Raw genomic sequence first — 18703 nt, 5'->3', positions numbered from 1 at the left:
CACTGAAAAACAATATCAGTAGAGGTCTGGGAAAATGGTAATTGAATAAAATTATATACCTTTCATTTTAGATAAAAACCCATAAAGGACGTCTATTCTCATTTCTTTCCATTTTTGATTCAAAACCTACTTAGGAAATTTCTGAGAATGTAATATATACAGCATCAGGAAAAGAAAATAACATTTTAAAACCCCACTCTAGACAATTCTCTTTCCCCAAAAAATGTATAGACTGTTTTCAAAATAAAACCCAATGTCAAGTCCATTCCTCCTTATTTAGAATAGAAGAGCATTACTTTCCTTTTCTTCACACTTTATTTTACAACATCTCATTTAAATTCAGAGTACATTTATGTAGAAGGGAAAAATGCTAAATATTTATTTATTCCATAGTAATTCTCCTACTATTAAAAACCAAAAGATGTTAATATAAATCTTTGATTAGGTTCTGTTTTTCTTTCTATCTAAAATTATTCAGGATTAAAAAATCAAAAAGACCTATTCATTTTGAAATGTATTTTATAAAATGTAAATATTTCACTGTTCTTCACTTCTTTGCCTTGATCTAAAATTTTATGAAGTCAGACACTGGCTTCACTGTATTTTCATTTGCCCATAAACAACAAAATAAATTAATACACATCAAAGTGTACAGGTTTTTGATAACCAAATAAATAATGGGGTTTCTAATTGTAATAGGTGCGTACCTGCAAGGGTGGTGTATTTTTTGTTATTGAATTAATTAGTTTGGCTAAGTGCATGTTTTAGTTTTTCAGAGATTACAATACTGGATAATCGTTCTTGGGGTTTCATGTTATCTGAGAAAGACATGCCAACCCATTAAACCTATGTTATTCTTCATGGTAAGGTATTGCCAAATATAGTATGTATTCCTGAAGAATGGCTACAACAGTCTACATATGCTAAAAATGTATATCCCAATAGCAAATAATTAATTGACTAAAAAGGAAGATGGTATTGTCCATCTAAAGATATGTTAGGTTATGTATATTTATACATTTGCATTTATATATTCTCCTTGGTTGTTTATATGAATATATTTGTTTACATTTCATTTTTCTGGGGATGTGGCAGGGGGAAAAAGAGATAATGGTATTACTGGAAATATTTCGTAAAAAAGACTCTATATGACTCTGCTTATAGAGTTTGTACCTAAATTGGGCTGATTATTTTGTTTGTTTTGTAGTGAGATTTTGTGGTTAGGGTAATAAAATTAAAGCATTTTTCAATTCCTTTAAACATCCAACTATGCAGAGGATTTGTAGACATGAAATTCTGAGTTCAGGAAGTATTGTAACGTGGGATATGCTTGAGCCATGCTGGAGAAATTGTAAAGTCACAAATGAATATAATTTTTAAATGTATTCAGTAGCAAGTGAAAAAGAAAATCACACTCAGTGAAGTGTTATTGAAAATAAAGGGTGCTTGAGCAGTGTCATACATTTAAGCAAAATAGTTTAAGTTTTCATGTTGCTGCAAAAACTGGAATTGCATTCTAATAATGCAAATGCTTTCATTTTCTTGAAAATATATTTGATAGGATTAAATTATTGGATTTTGTTCTAAAAATAGTATTCGATAATAGATAGAAACATGGAGGTAGATAAATACATCAGTTCATGGATAAGTGAATGAAAAATATCTCCAGTAAAAAAATTTTGAATGGTAGGACATGCATAGAGTAATCAAGATTTCCTCCTCCTTTATAAAACCATGAACTGAGACCTTTGAAAGGTGGGTGATGTTGGGATGAAAATTATATTCTGCAGACTTTTGGATTTTGTCACATTTTACAAACAAGATTTCAACAGTGGCATGTCATTTGCTTCCAGAAATTTCTGTTAAAATTAATCTATAAATAATGATGGAACAGGATGGAATGTACTTTTGTTCCTTTATAATACCTCATATTTGAGTGAGAGTTTTCTGTGATATGATTCTTAAGTCCACTTGTATTTTAACTATTTTAAGCACAATTGTATTGTTCAAATTCTGATAATGTAGTCTTCAATATTAATGGATCATTTTGACAGAAATAGAATTGGAATTGAAGTCTGTCAAGTGTTCATTTGTCACATTTAATTGGAATCTAGGTAATCTGCAGTGTTTGGCTTGGTTAGGTTTTAATCAGGATTTATACAGGATTTTCATGCAGATTTTCCATGGAAACAACATTTTGGAAGCAATCTTGGTTATTAATTTTTTCTTCAAATATTTACCATTTAATTCCAGTTGGTGTGAAATTGCAGTTATAACTAATTGCTTTGGATTTCCTTTCATTTTAGAATTTGAAATAATAATCTTCAGCACAGTACATGAAACCTTCTTATATGTTTCCTATTTTTTTTCAAGCCTAGATGACTAAGGAAAATAAGCAATCTTTATAGTTAAGGCAAATTTAAACAGGTTCAGTTCACAGGATGAGTAAATAGGCAATTCAGCTTCCTGTTTGCTGTTAAGAGCTTCTTTACATTCTCTCAGTTGAGAATAAAATACTGGAAAATTGGGATAAAAAGGGTAAGGGGGTTGATTTTCTTAGAATATGCTGTACATTGCCTACCAGCCTACATGACTGTCAGATGGAGATTGAAGTTTTATTCAGATGATTAGCTGTGGTGTCAGATGCAGGAATTAAAAAAAAAAAAAAAAGAAAAAAGAAATGTTAGCAGATTGACTGTGAAAATTCAGTATGCAAAGATCTTGTTAATTAGTAAAATCTGCAGAACCAAAAGTAACTTCTGAGTTAATTTATCCTCTGCCCTTGGAGCTTTCCTTACAAGGAAATTCTGCTCATATGTGCGGCCTTCTCTGATTTTGCTGTTAGAATGGTACTCTAAATTGCACAATAATTTTCTAAAGAACATTTTCATTACATTCATATTTGTATATCAAGGGTAAAGACATTACCATGGTAAATTAGTTTCCTGGTTTTTAGTCATAGCGTTCTGGTTCTGACTGTGCCTAATACCACATCTCAGAAGAAAATTTTTAAAAAAGCTCTGTGAGAGAAACTTCCTGAAATGCCTCTCCTCCTGACCCTAACAGTTAATAGTCATCATGTGATTTTCTTAATAATAATAATAGTAGTACTAAAACCCCACTAATTTATCATAAGACAAGTTACTGGCCAGGAGGATGTCTTTCTACAGGGAAATCCCCTGAAGGCTACCAAAATTGTTTTGGGCTTTTTTTTTTTCAAACTCTTATTTTATCATTTTAATGACTGTTCTTTTTTATCATTATGAGAAAGAGCATGAAAGCATTCCATTTTACTTTTAAAATACTATGGATTGTTTTGTTTCCTTATAATTTACCTTTCCTCTGAATTATAAATCTTCCTTGTTTCTATTTCTTCTAGCAAAGGCAGGGATAGCTGGAGAAATATTCTCACATTTTGAGGAATGGAGAAGACAGATTTTTCATACTAATTCCTATGTTATTAATTACAGATACAATCTCTAAACAGAGCCTTTCATTGTTCTGTTTCATTACCATTCACCTAGTTCTATTAGGTCTCTCTCATGTTTCTTGCAGCTCTCTTAGAAATATTTCATTATATTCCTTCTCCCCACCCCCTGATTTCTGGATACCTGCTATTAATTTATGCATGTAGTGGCCTAATCAGTTTTATTTTTTGTTTGATTTAGCTAGAGTACCTATAGTGGTGAAACTGCAGCACTGTAGGTTATGGCTTGTATGATCTTCCCTGGAGATTTGTTTCCATGCAGTCCTAATTAGACTGTTTGCCACACCTGAGATACCTGCCTTAAAGCTAGCTCAGGTACTTCTACATGAACATATCTTTGATCTGCAGCACAGAATTTTAAGTTAGCCCATGTTTCAGTATCAAATATGTAAGGGTTGGAGAAGAGCAGACATCTCTGTAAAAGAAGGAAAATAAAGGAATGGTTTACAGCTTCCATTTTTACAGAGGGAAATGGAGTAAAGAAAGATTAAGTGACATGTCTGAAGTCACAGATAAAGTAAGGAGCAGAGCTTGAAAAGGAACTCAGAATTTTTGTGAGTCGGTTACCTGACTCCCACAAAGAAATCAGTAGATAAATTACTCTCTGACTGACACATGAAGAAGTAAAAGGCAGCGAAGAGAAGTGCATTACCTTGGTTCATATAGTCTGAAAATATGCTCTGTTTTCAATGGCAATTTTAGATTTAGACTGCAAGTGTCAAGGTTCTACCATGAATACATGGAAGGGATTCATGATATACAAAATGATAAGTTGAAAAAGCAAAAGGAATTTTGATGATAAATGTAATTAATTTTATCTATAAGAGCATTCTCTCACTTTTACTTGTGAAATAGATTCTTGATCTGTTCTCTGGACCAAAGTGTGAAGAAAAGAATCCATTAATTTTGAGTAACTGTGTTTACAGAATCTATTTTCCTTTAGCTTTTTGTGGTGCAGCACAATAACACAGCCTAATGTTCTTGAAGACTTAAATGTCCTTGCTGTAAACATGGCAAACAGACACTCATTGACTTATTTCAGAGAATGTCTGCAATTTTGCAATTCCCATTATTTTCCAATGTTCTGTTCTCTTGAATTCAGGTCCTAAAATTGCATGAGAATAATTTTTTTAAAAATTGTGTCCTGAAAATGCTGATGTAAGTAGTCCATCTGAGAGGCTGAGTCAGTAAAGGTTTTCAATGTAGTGATTACAAAGTAACAGTTCCCTTTTTGTTTGTTTGGTTTCTTTTTATTCTGTCACGGCCGCTACATCTGCTTTTTCTTAAATGTCACCCTGTATGCATGAACCCAAAATACAAGAAAGTGATTCAAAAATTATTATATAATACAAATGCATAAAAACTCTTGTCCTTCTTTCTGATAAATCTTAGCCTATAATTAAACATACACTGAATTTTGGATTCTGTAACACTAGCAACATACATGGGTAATGTTTTGGAACACATACATATTCAGTGATGGATTATGTCTTGAACCAGGCTTTTTTGAGAATACAGCATTTTGATAAGATCTGTGAAAAGACATTTTATAAGAGGAAAAAAAAAGCCCAGCTTGTAAGACCGAAGACAAACTGTGCAGGAATTCCTGATTCACTGGTGTAGTCTTATATAAGGCAGGGAACCGGGCTGGGATGAACATTGGCTGCTTTTCTCCTTGACTGTTTTAATTTTTAATATTTTACTGTGTTCCTTTAGATGACCTTACCCCATATGTCTGTGAGATTTTTCAACTAAGGAACAGGTTTGATAACTTATATGCACAATAACACGTTACATTTCAAAACAATATAGTGCCTTAGTTCTTTTGGAATTATGAGTATTTTGAAGTGTTACATATATATACTTGGAATAAAAATGAGGGAAATAGATTTTGTGTTAAATTCCTAGTGCTAATATGTATTTTTACATACATATTTACTTTATTAATAATTTACTGTTCAAATTTGAAATTATTTTAGATTGTCGCTAGATGTGATTGCACTAAGGTTTGTTTTATATTAACTATTATTCTATGTTTACATTGTACTTCAAATGGACAGTGCAAAGTAAAGCCTCAAATATAGGCCAACTGTGATCAGAAATAGCTCTCATTGAAGACACCAGAATATTATTTTTTTATATCTTCTCTACTTTCCTTGACTGTCCAGATAAATATCAACAACTTCTGTGTTCTATTCACAAATTAGCCCAAGTATTGCTGGGAATTGTTTTTGGCTTGATCAGGATTTTGACTGCTCAGAGAATATATGCTTGGATCTGCTGGAATCAAAGAAGGAATGCATATTTCTGTATTGGAATCCACCCCCACACATTGGTAGCAAAACAAATTATTCAGCACTTTTCTGATTTTCTGAATAGAATTGTATGTCTCTGCTGTTCTCTCTGTTGTTTCCCCATTGTATTTTTTCTAGCTCCTTTTATGCTGCATAGTGAATAGTATATGCCTCTTTTTTAAAAAAAAAAATCATAATATAGGATTTCTTCCTCCACTCCTGATTTCAGTATCTGGCTCTTAAAAAGAGAATATATATATAGCAATAACTGTTCACCACTGTTAAACATAGCCTATCTCTACCAGATAACTTGAAATGCCTTTATTAAAACTTTGGTTTCTTTTATTATGCTTTAAAAAAGGAACTCCATATTTACATCCTATCAGTTTTTAACCAAAAATTTGAAAACGGAGGAAGACTTTGGATTTTTAAAGAACCATACCTGCAGTTATATCTGTTAGGATGAAGCTCTGAGGGAAGGGTTTGTATGTGCATGTGGGTGTGCACACACGTACACATCTCAGTGAGTCAGTTCTTACTGCAAATACTCATGAGATCTAGACAGTTGCAGTTATGTAACTTGCCTCATCTATGAATTTCAAATCGATTCGCTGAGGTGGATATGAACAAACATACTAAACTGACAAGAGGAGAACTAAATGATCAGAAAGTAAAGCAGTATGGCAGTATGGCCACTGTCATGCTATGAATTGATCCAAAACCTTGTGTACCCCTCAAAAAGTAATAATTTGGACAACAACTTCCAGTTTGATGAAGGTTTTGCAATTGAGTTAGTGAAGTTAGGCTTTTGTCCAAGTCTTCCGTGCCAGCTGCTAGCTCAGGCAGCCTCCCACTGATGCAGATTGCAGAACTCCCTTTGATACTGTCGCAGTCCTGAATGTAGACGGATGGCAAAATGCATTCCAAAATTTACAGACTCAAGGAAGAACAGACATCTGGTTTATGAATGGAATATTTAGCAACCTTTGCATCCAAGGCAGGCTCTTTCCTGAAAAAATCTAATGCAAAGATTCAACGGAAATTTATTTTTCCTCTGTTCCAAGGACTCTTTTCAGCATACTGTATTTCCCAGCTAGCTGTATTTAATGACAGAATCTTCAGTTTCCTGGACAACATTAGATCTTTCTATTCCTTCAAATCCTCAAGTATAATGAAGATCCAAAACAAGTCCTTTACAGGGGTGTTTCATCTTAATTTCAGTGAAAAAATACTTTTTTCTCTACTGTTGGTTCTCAAGTACTCTTCTGTTTATTTTTTATTTAATATACATTGCATAAAATGTTGATACCTAATTATATACTATCTTTGTAAAACACATAATCTTACCACTTTTGTCTTTGTCACGAATTTTGATGCTTTGGGTATGATGTTTTAAAATCAGTAACTTTTCCTATACACAAAAAATAAAACAAACCCAAAACAAATTGATACAATAAACTGTATAATTTCCTTGGGTCCATTTTTTAAATTAACAAGTATGAATCATTATTTCAGAACAAAAAATATGAATGTACTTTCAACATGTTGTACTTGGACTGAAGGAACCAGAACATGTCTAATTGGCCACAGAGTTGAACCTAAAGGAATCATAACATTCCAAAAGATCTGATTTTAAAAATCTGGAAACAAATTCAAATCTCGAGACTGTTAAACCAACATGTTCCCATCTATGTCATGAACAAAAATTTACATGTTAACTACTCTTGTTATATACAAATTTTGAATAAAAGTAGAGTACACATCCAGAACACAGATAGGTATGGCCCTGAGATATTAATTTATTACTAGTTTCATAAGTTATTGCTGCTTCACTTCTAAGTAAAGTCACTTTTTTTACTTCTTTTTAAAATCTAATTTTTAATAAAGATTTGGAAAATGTAAAGCTCACTATAACAAAACATAGCAGAAAATATAAAAATAATCAGTCTTGCATTTCTTTTTGCGTACAAAACTTCAATTTTACATGTTTTTAACCTGTATCTCATTTAAGCAACTCAAAAAGGTTTCTTGAAGGCAATTTTTAAAAAATCTGCTGATGTGTAAATTCAGAGTTATAACAGCAAGTGTTCTTGCCTACATAATTTAATTCTGCTAATGATAATCTGGAAAGGTTCATGGTCCTGGCTGTATTCCTGTGTGCCAGCCTTCCACAGAAGGCTTCCTCAGAACTATTAATATATCCCATACATGTGGGAAATCCAGCTAATGTATAGGGTCAGACCAATCATCTGGTGGCCAAAATAAGGTGCTCAGCAAAAAGTATAGCAAGGCAGACAAATTGGTTTTTATTCCAAGTAGCTTTCTATACGTCAGCAGTTGGGAATTCTGATTTCCTGAGCTACAAAATGTGCATTTAGTAATCTTTATGGATTAATCCATACAAATTGGTCCAGTTTCCATTGCATGCAACTATTAATGACTCTTTTTCTTAATGAGGGTTTTCAAGGTGATTGTATGTCCCATTAGTCTTGGATTGGACAAAGGAAAAATAAACTTTCCAGCCTGTTAGAAAAAAAGTAGATAGGAATTTTTTTAATGAGAGTATGTTGCTTTGTACCCACGCTAAACTTAGCTGTTATATACAATGTCCTTTATTCGGTTACTATTTCAAAAGGTCTAAACCCCAAAGATTGAAGGGAAGTGTGTGTATCTCTTATGTATTTTAACAAACATTAATGTCAGGTTAGTATGCCAAAATCTACAGAATGGTACTTAAAGGAATTAGAAGTCCCAGTATGATATGTGTCATCTGTAGTTCTGAAAATTCTATTTTATATTCATATTTTAGAACTGATTTTCAGAGAAATTGATCAATTTCTACGATGATAAGAGAATTTAAATGCAAGCATAATATTAATTCAGATATTTTAAGTATTTATGAATATTACTACAGTATCACATATATGTGCCTTTTTTTACCTCAACAGCAACACAGCATTTGATGTGAATGCCAACTTGAATGCCTTGAATAAGTAGAAAAAGAATCATGGCATATACTAGAACAAGACACACATTAAAATTTTTAAGAAATTTCTTCAATTTATTAGTACAGTAATTAAAAATAATGTTTCAGGGTTTGTTGATTTGTTTAGTGCAAGAAACAACAGTAAAACAAAACCCCCACCAACAAAAAAAAGGGACTTTATGCTTCAATATAATTTTGTCCACAGATAAAAGCAAAAGAAAAGTCAGCCCTTATTATGTAAGAAAATGTATATTAGTTAGAAGTATTTTATACAGGTGATTTTTAGTTTGTTTTTTTTTTCTCTAGACTAGAGTAATGACTTCTAGTAATATTAATTTCAAATCTTTTATTGTAGATAACTTGCCATTCACGTTTAAAAGAGCTGTCCATTCTTATATGACTTTTAAAAATGACAAACACATCTCTCAATAAATAATAAAAAAAGATTGTTGTGATGGATGATTCAAATCTGTACTTTTTTCAACACATAAAATAGCTGAAATTAAGACATAAATGTAAATTTCTGTTTGTATATTAGGAAAAGTAAGATGTAAAGGCAGTGAAGGAAGAGCAGTATTGATAGTTAATTTATATCGATGGTTGTGTGCTCTCTTGCAATCAAACATGCCCATATGAGCTTTCCCAACTCGCTTGTCTTAACCTGTTTTTTTGCTATATCTAAGGAACAAATCAACCCTAAAATCCCTGCAGGGGCACCTGTTCTTTTACTAAGCAATCTGCACTATTTCATCAGAAAGGAAAGAAAAATCAAAGTGTATCATATCTAAAATTGCATGTGAACAAGCCATAGGACAGTCTTCCACCAAAGTGTTAGTGGTTTCCACCTATGGTTTTATGGCAGATTTATTTTCTTGATCCAAGAATATTTCTGTCTCTTTCTGAAATTGTATAGGTGTTATAAAGACCAGTAATGTCCATGGAGAAGACCCTGGGAAAAGATTTTTTTAAATTAAATCTCACGAATTCAAAAAGTGTGTGGTATTTGTGTCCTGCTGTCCTACTATCTTCAAATTTTATTATTTGAAGATAGTTATTTCCACTGTAGAGTCAATGGTTTTCTTATGTAGTTGTTTTGCTCACAATTAATTCATATTGTCTTTGAAGAGGAGAATCTCTATCCCTTTTTAGGGCAGTGCAAAGACATTTACATTATCATGAGATATTAAAGTAATATTTATCAGTAGAATATGACATTGCAAATTCTTATTACAAAGAGAAGGCAAAGAGATCTGATGTAATTTCACCTTCTACTGTTGTTAGTCATAACCAGAAACTTCTGTTCTCTAAGTGGGGAAAAGAAACCTATAAGTTTTCTTTAACAATAAGTATTTGAGAGATAAACATACATTTATATGTTATTTTATTACCATCTCAACTATTAACCTTAATTTATTAATGTTTAATTCTATTAACAATGGGCATAATTCCCTGCTACTGAATTACATAATTTATGACAACAGTCTTTTCATAATCTGCCATTTATTGCAATAATAATATGGGGATTATTGTAATATATGAGTAGATTTGACAGCTCTGTAAATGTGCTTTTTCTATCTGTCTCATACACAGCCACTATTCAAGTACGTGGGAGAGTAATAAAAAAGTTAACTTTGTTTGTTTTCTCAGTTTCTAGTGGTTTCTAGGGCTAGGGCGGTTAAGTGGACAAAAGAAGAGTAACCATGAGTAACATCATCATATATGCTGATTTTTAAAATAGAAGAAATCTAAGTATTTTAGTTGTGTTTGAGGATGTCTGATTCAATGCCCCACAGCATGATTAATATACTTATTTAATGCAGTTTCATTATTCAGTTAAATTATATTTGGTAAAAATGGGTGGGCAAAGGTAGTTAAAATCAGGCCACCTGCCTAATAATATGAACAAAAAGTTTTCATGCTTATTGAAAGCTTGTAATAGCATGAGGAAAGAAATTTCATAATGACATATAAAGCATATAAGAAAATATTTAAGTGGTCCTTGACAACTAAAAAAATGGTGATTGATCCATTTGAAAATATGTAAGGAACCTGCACAGCATGACTCGAGTAATGGAATCTGCCTGGATGACTCACATCTTCCTGAAACCCTCTTTCCAGCATGGTGTTGCACAGAAGAACAATGAAGTGGCAGAGGAGAGAAACAGCATGGATTTTGGTTCTACTCTTAGCATGTTATAGCCAGCCCTCTCAGAATTTAAGAATTAGCATAGGTCTAAGAAAAGCTGTAAGAAAAGCAGCATTTAATAATTTTGATACCATCCTTTGGTTTTTTAGAAGCAATTCCAAAATATTTTATGCCCATAGTTCTCTACCTGGATGACACCAAGGGTGAAGGGGAAAGAATGATAGAAAAAGAAGAATCATATTTAAATTACATCAAAATGCCTTTGTGTCCTTTTTATTCAATATGAAGAACTCAACCGCAGTGTGCAAAGAGCATGAACAGAACTGATTTTTCCCACTCATTTTTTCTTCCTATAATGGAAATCATCATATCTGCAGAATTAAACTTTGGGAAATAACTGGCATAAGAAGCTGGCTCATGCACAGAGAACGATGAAACAAAATAGTTGTGAGAGTCAAAGAGGAATGCATCCTAGATTTTATAAATGGCAATACAGGGGACAGACTCTATTCTGCCACAGTGCACCATTCCTAACAAAGGATGTTGCTTACAGGCATAGCTCACTTGCCAGGAGCATAGATATGGAAACTTAAGACACAGTCAGATCTAATCTCAAAAATAGTAATGGGAAAATGCAAAAAAACCAAAAACCTCAAGATGCCCCCAAAGGTTCAAATAAGTGAATATTTTTCTCTTGCTTTTCTCTTCAAAAGAAAACAATTGCCTTTAGCTTTTACCAGGTAGAGTCCAATAGTTTTAAGTGAAAAAACTTTCCTAAAACATAAAGATATTAGCCTGAAGTTTCTTGATAAATGTTATCAAGCATGGTATGTTAATTGAGGAACTCAAGGAACTTATAAAACTAAAATATTCTCTCTACCACCTCTCCTCTCTGTCTAGTACTGTTGTATTTCCTGTCACATGTAACAGACTTTTAGAAGGTTCTTTTCCAGAAGGACCTAAGCAAACAACTGTACTGACAAGACAAATTTGTTTATTACTGTGAAGATAAATAGTAAAAGAATTGAATCAAGTTCAGTTCAGTAGTGATAGAAAGTCATTACTCTCAGGTGACAGTTAACTGGCTTGTATAAAATGAGTTAGCACTTTGAGAATATTACCTGCTGGAGAGATGCTTGTGCCCCCACAGCCATTAACTAGCATCCTGTTGAGACTGTCAGCTAAGGAAAGAGGAGAGCAAAGAACAACTAAGGAAAAAGGATCTGATACGAAGTTCATTAGTCCTGGAATGGCAATGGATGCCAAGTGCTATGGTTTTGTCTGGCTTTGTAGCACGGACAGAGTGTTCTATCTACTCACAACCTGGCACTTCCCATCAGCATTAGGTTTATGTGGAAAGAAGAAATCCACACAGAGCTGAATTTCAGCAATGGACAAAATAGTTTCACACATAATTGTAGTGAAGGACACTAGTCATGGCATAAGCTTCAAAGCAGAATTGGTTTCTATATTTCTTAACATTTATATTAATCTAATTTTAAATGTTCTTACATGAACAATTTCAGATCACCTGAATGTAAAGAGGTGTTTTAGTAATACTAGAATGTGAAATGCTTACTGTTGCCTCCTGGAAAGTAATGGTACTTTACATGATTGGAACTCAGGAGTGCTTGCACTCTATTAGCTGAAAATAACGTTAGCTGTTCTTTGTCAAGAAAGGGTGGAAAACAGAATGAAACAAATAAATAGTTTTTTCTTCTCTCAAGATTTTCAACCAACTCTGATCTCCCACAGAAATAAATGGGGTTTTTTTCCCAAAATTTTACCATATTGATTCACTATTTTCTCTCACAAATATTTATTGAAACCATCTTGCACAGTGATTATCTCTTCAAAAAAATAACCCCATCATTTCCAATTATAGAAATTCACATATATATACATAAAAGTGTATACAATACAGTTTCCAAACAGGTTTTGTAAGAGAAATTGAACATGAAGAAATTCCATCAAAAGTGCCTTTTCAAATTTTTGTTGGTTTTTTTTGTTATGTTCACTGACATATTCTTGGAGAGCAAATATATAAAGTCTCTGTTATGCCTCATAATTTGGTGTCAAAATCTCAAAACATCTTGAGGACTCTGGGGCTCTTTCACCACCTTTTTCACTAGTAATCCCAAAGGAATAATTGATTTACAATAACTAAACACTAAACTCATTTAGACAGTCTAAATCCAAATTATTCTTGACTTTCCGTATCTCACACAGGACTAAAATTTCTTCAGCACGATGCCACAATGTTTTTTTCACTGGAACTGTAGTCCACAAAAGGGATCAAATATTTAAGCATACAGTATTTCTGAGATGCCACTATAAGCAAATAGATTGAAACTTCATTCACATTACTATAACAACTGTGTAAGGAATGGATTTACAGCCATTATAAACAGCTAAATATAGTTCCATCCTTGAGGCCCTATATTTTGCTAATGCTCTTCACTTAACTAGCATTTTATACTGAGATATCTGGAAACACTGCAAGTAGGATCCATTCAACCAGACAAACCATTATTTATGGGTTGCAAACAACTGGATTGTATCTAATGCTATCAGTAGGGGTGTAGAATTGTAGCAAATATCTAAACCTGTTATATTTTATGCTTATAGGATTACAGACACTTTGGATCAAATACTCATTCTATGCTTGAGCACATTGTCTAAATCCTACAAGTCTCAAGCTGCTCTATTATATACAATAGAATATTACTGTCAGAATTCATGGAAAGTCCCCATAAGAAAAACAGACATTAAATTAACCTCAAAACAATATTTAAACATGTACAAATTTTTGATAATTTTATTAACTTCACATATTTTAATATACATTTTCCATGTTTCTGTTCTTCAGTCATGACCTCTGAAGGCTGGATTTTTGTGTATGACTTTCTCATAACTTCCAGAGATGTGACTTGAGCGAAAATAATAAAGTTGGGCAAGCTGACACTTCTATGTGTGCAACAAGACACTCCCCTGGGAAGCAGAGAAGAAAAATATGTAGGTAGTTGAAATGATTAATGAAGACAATTATAACTAGATTTTTTTGCTATAAAATATCATATGTCTACTGAAAAAGACTCCTTATGTTTTTAAATTTAGTCTTATGTATACAATCAGTTAAGAAATAGTGTGAGGGCTTTTTTCTCTTTTAGCGTTATATTAAATGCTGCAGACTTTAGTGAGAGTTGTGGTGTTTTGTGACATGGAACATGTGCCAAAATATGCGAATGTCTGTGCCTTTCAAGTCTCTGATCCCTGAGATACTTATAAAATTATTTTTTAAGTAAAGCATGTAGAGAGCTATTTATTTAGGTTTTCCTCAGTTTTCTAGTAGGTAAGAATTTTCATGAAAGTTTTAATGAGAGATCTAAACTTGAACAGCATTTGAAATCTTTGCAGTTATTGTTACAGGTAACTAGTTATAGTAACTAATTATTTTTATCACTTTAGCATAACTGTCTTGAAAAGACCCTTCCTTTGAATGAGAGAATAAAACCAGAAATGCTTCTGAAATAAAAGGTCCATATAATAGGGTTATAAAAAAAAAAAAAAGTTGGACAAGTAAATGAAATGACACCTATGTTCAAATATCAGTGATTAATCAGCAACTCGGGTAGCCAAATAGCAATTTTTGCAGGAGAAGCAGTTGCATCATGCTATGTCAGCAAGAAATACTCTATTTCCACCTTTGAGTCCAACTAAAGAATTCATTTCACAGCATGATTGGGAATAGACATTGCAAGCTGGAGAGTCTATGTTCTGCTTTCAGCTCTGCCACAACCAGTATGAAACAATGAAAAAAAAATTCTTTATGAAACAGATGTAAAATACATTTCATAAAATGAAAAGGAAGTTCTTTGTAAAATCAGTGATCTTCCTAAAGGGAAAGCTGCTGATAAATGCACATTTCCGATTACTTTCAAGTTTTAGTTTGATTAAGCTCAACCTTTACTCAGACTATTATCTTCTGAAAAATCTCTTCATATTCATGGTGATTTGCAAGCACATAATTTGTCAACAAAGGAAAAAATATTAAAACTGAAGAAAAATGAACTATTGAGATTTGATATGGACCAATCCATTAATTTTCTAAATAAATATTTTCCCTCAGAATTGAGAGCTCTGTATTAAATAAGCTAAGCTTTACATGCACATCCTGTTGATTTTAAAAATAAACTGGCAATGCTTAATTCCAGCAAAATTGCTTTGACCCTTTCCAAGCCTTGCTGTTCTTTCCACCCCTCACCAGAGTTCTTTATTGCTAACAAGTACATCCAGCATCTGGAGTGGGGGGGAAGAAGTTTCCAAAGCTTCCACTACTCCAGCAGCATTTCTCAAACGCCTTTCATCTCTTAAGTTTGACTGAACTTTCATGCAATGATGAAGCAGTTTCCAGAATTTGAAGAAGTGTTTGTATTTTAGGTGCTTGGGTAAAAAACAACCTGTTGAACAATAACTTACCTTTAGTGCAATATGTAGGAGTACTATTGCTAGCAGTATAATGAAGGTTATTTTGCTGAATGTTTTAATAGGCTTAAGGCTTAAGGAATAATTACCCTTTTGTTATGCATGAAGCAACAGCTAACACTGTAATTAAGACAATGTAAAACCATCCCTCTAGATGCTTCAAAAATATTTTTTAAGCTTTCTGATGAAATGGTAGACTATTCACAGATAATGTTGGAGTTCAAAGCAAAAAGCAGTGCCTTTAGTGAAGGTGTGTACTAGTGAAGGTGTGTATTAATGAAGATATGTATTAGTGAAGATGCCTCTTTGTGCTTCAGAAAAGCAGACTTAGGTTTCTAATAAGTTCAAAGATACTATGTCTTTTGCATACCTTCCAGAAACATATTAGCCAACATAGCTGCACCACCTAAATTTTTTATATTTGTCATAAGAAATAAAAAACTTGTAGCAGGTGATTATGTGACAACAGTAGAACCACTACTGTGAGAATGACTTCAAGAAAAGTAACGTTCCAGCATTAATTATAATAAATGAGATTCTTTAGCTGGAGAGAATGAAAAGGGAATTTTATATTTATGCTAGAATAATACTTTACTTCTTTCTACATTTTAAAGTGTCATAAATCAAGCATGTTTTTTTTTTTTACGTTCATTTAAAGGTTATGTTCCACTATCTAAGAATAATCATAACCCAAAGTAGAAAAAAAATTGCACTAAATGCTTCCTTAATGCAGTTTTTAAAGGAAAAAGGATTTTAATTATTTCAAGCACATAAATACTTTCCTTGTACACTGCATTGTTTTTCTGTTCCATCTATTCTCTTGAATTAGTCTGTTTTCCTTGAGTGATAGATAGAGCTCTATTTCCAGAAGATCATACATGCTTGTCTTCCAGTGTATCTTTACCATAAACTTCTCTGTCTTTAACATAAACCTCTGTATTATTATGTAATTATTTATGGAAGTGATTATCACAGCCCTGGTGACAGAATTATAACTGTTTTCATGAAGACAAAATCTCACTAACTTTTCTACAGTTTATGTATATACAATTCTACCTTACAAATTTTTCTTATTCTAAAGGTGGTAGTTTAATCCTTCTGTAGATTTAGTTCAAAATAAACCCCAAAAAGCAAAAATCAAAACAACAAAAAGCCCAAACAAAAAATAAACAAAAAAAAAAAATGGAAAGAAAGAATTGCTTACAAGAAACCGGAATTTGCAGAACATATTGACATTCTCAAATCTTTTTTTGTTTGGTGGGGGGTTTGGGCAGTGGGTTGGTGTTTTTTGGGGGGGAGGGTGTTCACATTTTTGTCCTGGAAAAAAAAGAGCAGAAGTTTTGTTTTAGTCAAAGATGACTGAGATAATTCATGTGTCTAGAACTGAATTCTGTGTATGAAAAAAATTATTCCTCCTTCATATTTTAGGCAATAATAGCATGCAGCATATTTTTTTAATAGCTTGCTTGAATATGTAGACATTTGAGGACTTAAGATGTTCCAATCTTTTCTTTTTTTTTTCCTTTCTCTCTAATAGGATTTCACTTATAATGTCAACTACCATTTTAAGAAAAGGCATGATCATTTGAGTTAACTTTACATTGTATAATTACTTTTACATTTTTTCCCCTTTTTTAATGTTATATGAAAAAAAAACAAAGGTGAATCCCAATAATTTATAATACATCTTTCTTCTCTGGAAAACCAATTTTTTTTGTGTGTGTCTGTTTGTTTATTTTTTATCTAGTTACATCTGGTAGCTTTGTAGGTTTGGAAATCCTTTGGGTTTTTTCCTTACTCTACAAAGATTTTTGTAGTCAATAGTTGATTATGCTAATAGTGAAGGATATGATTTAGCTTTGAGTATAATAAATGGCAAAATACTTTGGTCTCTTGTGAGTGTTACCCTCACCTCATGATGATAATATATCATATAGCTTATTAGCCTTGCAGGAGTACAGAACTAAACAGCAGGATATACTGCAGGAGAAATATTTATACACTGCATGGTGGCTTCCTGACTTATAGTAAAATGTCATGCAAACCACTTATAACAAATTGAGACATCTATAAAAAATAATTTCTAAGGTTTTTTCCCAGTTGGTTCGGAGAACTGAAAATGAAAACCAGAGCAAAAACTATCACAGAGATAATGGCTTTTCCTTCCTACCTGTCCTAACCAGCTCTACCATGAAAAGATACCATTACATACAAGATCCAGTGGATCACCTGGTTCTTTTCCCTGTTGGATCATTCCCTAATGTCTGTTTTTAGGAGAAAAGGAGGTTGAGAAGCGAACCTATTGCTCTCTGCAGCTTCCTGTGGAGGGGAGGTGGAGAAAGGGATGCTGAGCTCCTCTCGCTGGGATCCAGTGCCAAGGATGCATGGAAACGTTTCAAAGCTATGCCAGGGGAGGCTTAGACTGGACATTAGGAAGCATTTATTTGCTGAGGGTGTGGTCAAACACTGGATTAGCCTTCCTAGGAAGGTGGTCAATGCCCACGCCTGTCAGTGTTTAAGAAGTGTTTGGACAATGCCCTTAGCAACAGGCTTTAACTTTTGGTTAACTAGATGACAATTGTAGGTCTATCCCTTCCAACTGCAACTATTCTATTAGAATTACAAAAATAACAAAAATTTTTACAAAAAAATTAATGTAACACAATGGAATATTGGATGTAGGGAGAAAAAATAAAAGGAAAAAAGAGGAAAGAAAACCAGATATAAACTCTAAATTGTTTTTCTAGGCTTTTATTTTATTTCAATATGTTTTCCAGATCACTTTGTTAAGGATGTCTGGTTCAGAACATATTTCTAAAGCTCAAATTTTTGTAAATTTCTCATCAAACAATGAACCTTACTCTAACATGACTAGTGTTTATTTTCAATATAATACATACATAAAAATCTTCTTGTAATAAAAACATTCTCAAAAGATACAGGAAACATTTATTTCATGCTTTATAGCTTTACTAAGGGAAACTACAACAATAAAAAGTGCTTTAGATGCAAATACCTTTTTAAAAAACATTATATTTGAGATTTATTTTTTTCATAAAATAGAGCCTGTAGGGACTGGGAGAGGTCTCCCACTCAGCAGTCCCATTCTCTCATAAACAACCTTATTGTATATTTCATGTTGTAAATTTGTTGAGTTCCAATTTAAAGCCATTGCCATAAAAGGAAAGCCAATTTCTACAGCTGTCTTGTAAGATAGACAGAAACTACAAGTTTGAAGATGAAAAATATCAGCCAGTTCATTCCTTGTTTTTACTTTTGTCTTTAGTTTTTTTCCATCCCTGGGC

General features: G+C 32.7%; 1 protein-coding gene across 7 annotated transcripts in view; it reads left to right on the top strand.

Annotated features, from left to right (window-relative positions):
* The window catches only part of PCDH7 (protocadherin 7), a 265606-nt gene that overhangs the window by 122500 nt on the left and 124403 nt on the right, over positions 1-18703 (top strand). The gene's annotated exons all lie outside the window — the stretch shown is intronic.

This window comes from Lichenostomus cassidix, chromosome 4 (assembly GCF_008360975.1).
Source record: "Lichenostomus cassidix isolate B80296 chromosome 4, HeHo_3.0, whole genome shotgun sequence".
Lineage (NCBI taxonomy): Eukaryota > Metazoa > Chordata > Aves > Passeriformes > Meliphagidae > Lichenostomus > Lichenostomus cassidix.
Note: the sequence above shows the minus strand (reverse complement) of the source record. Positions and strands in the feature narration are given on the sequence as shown.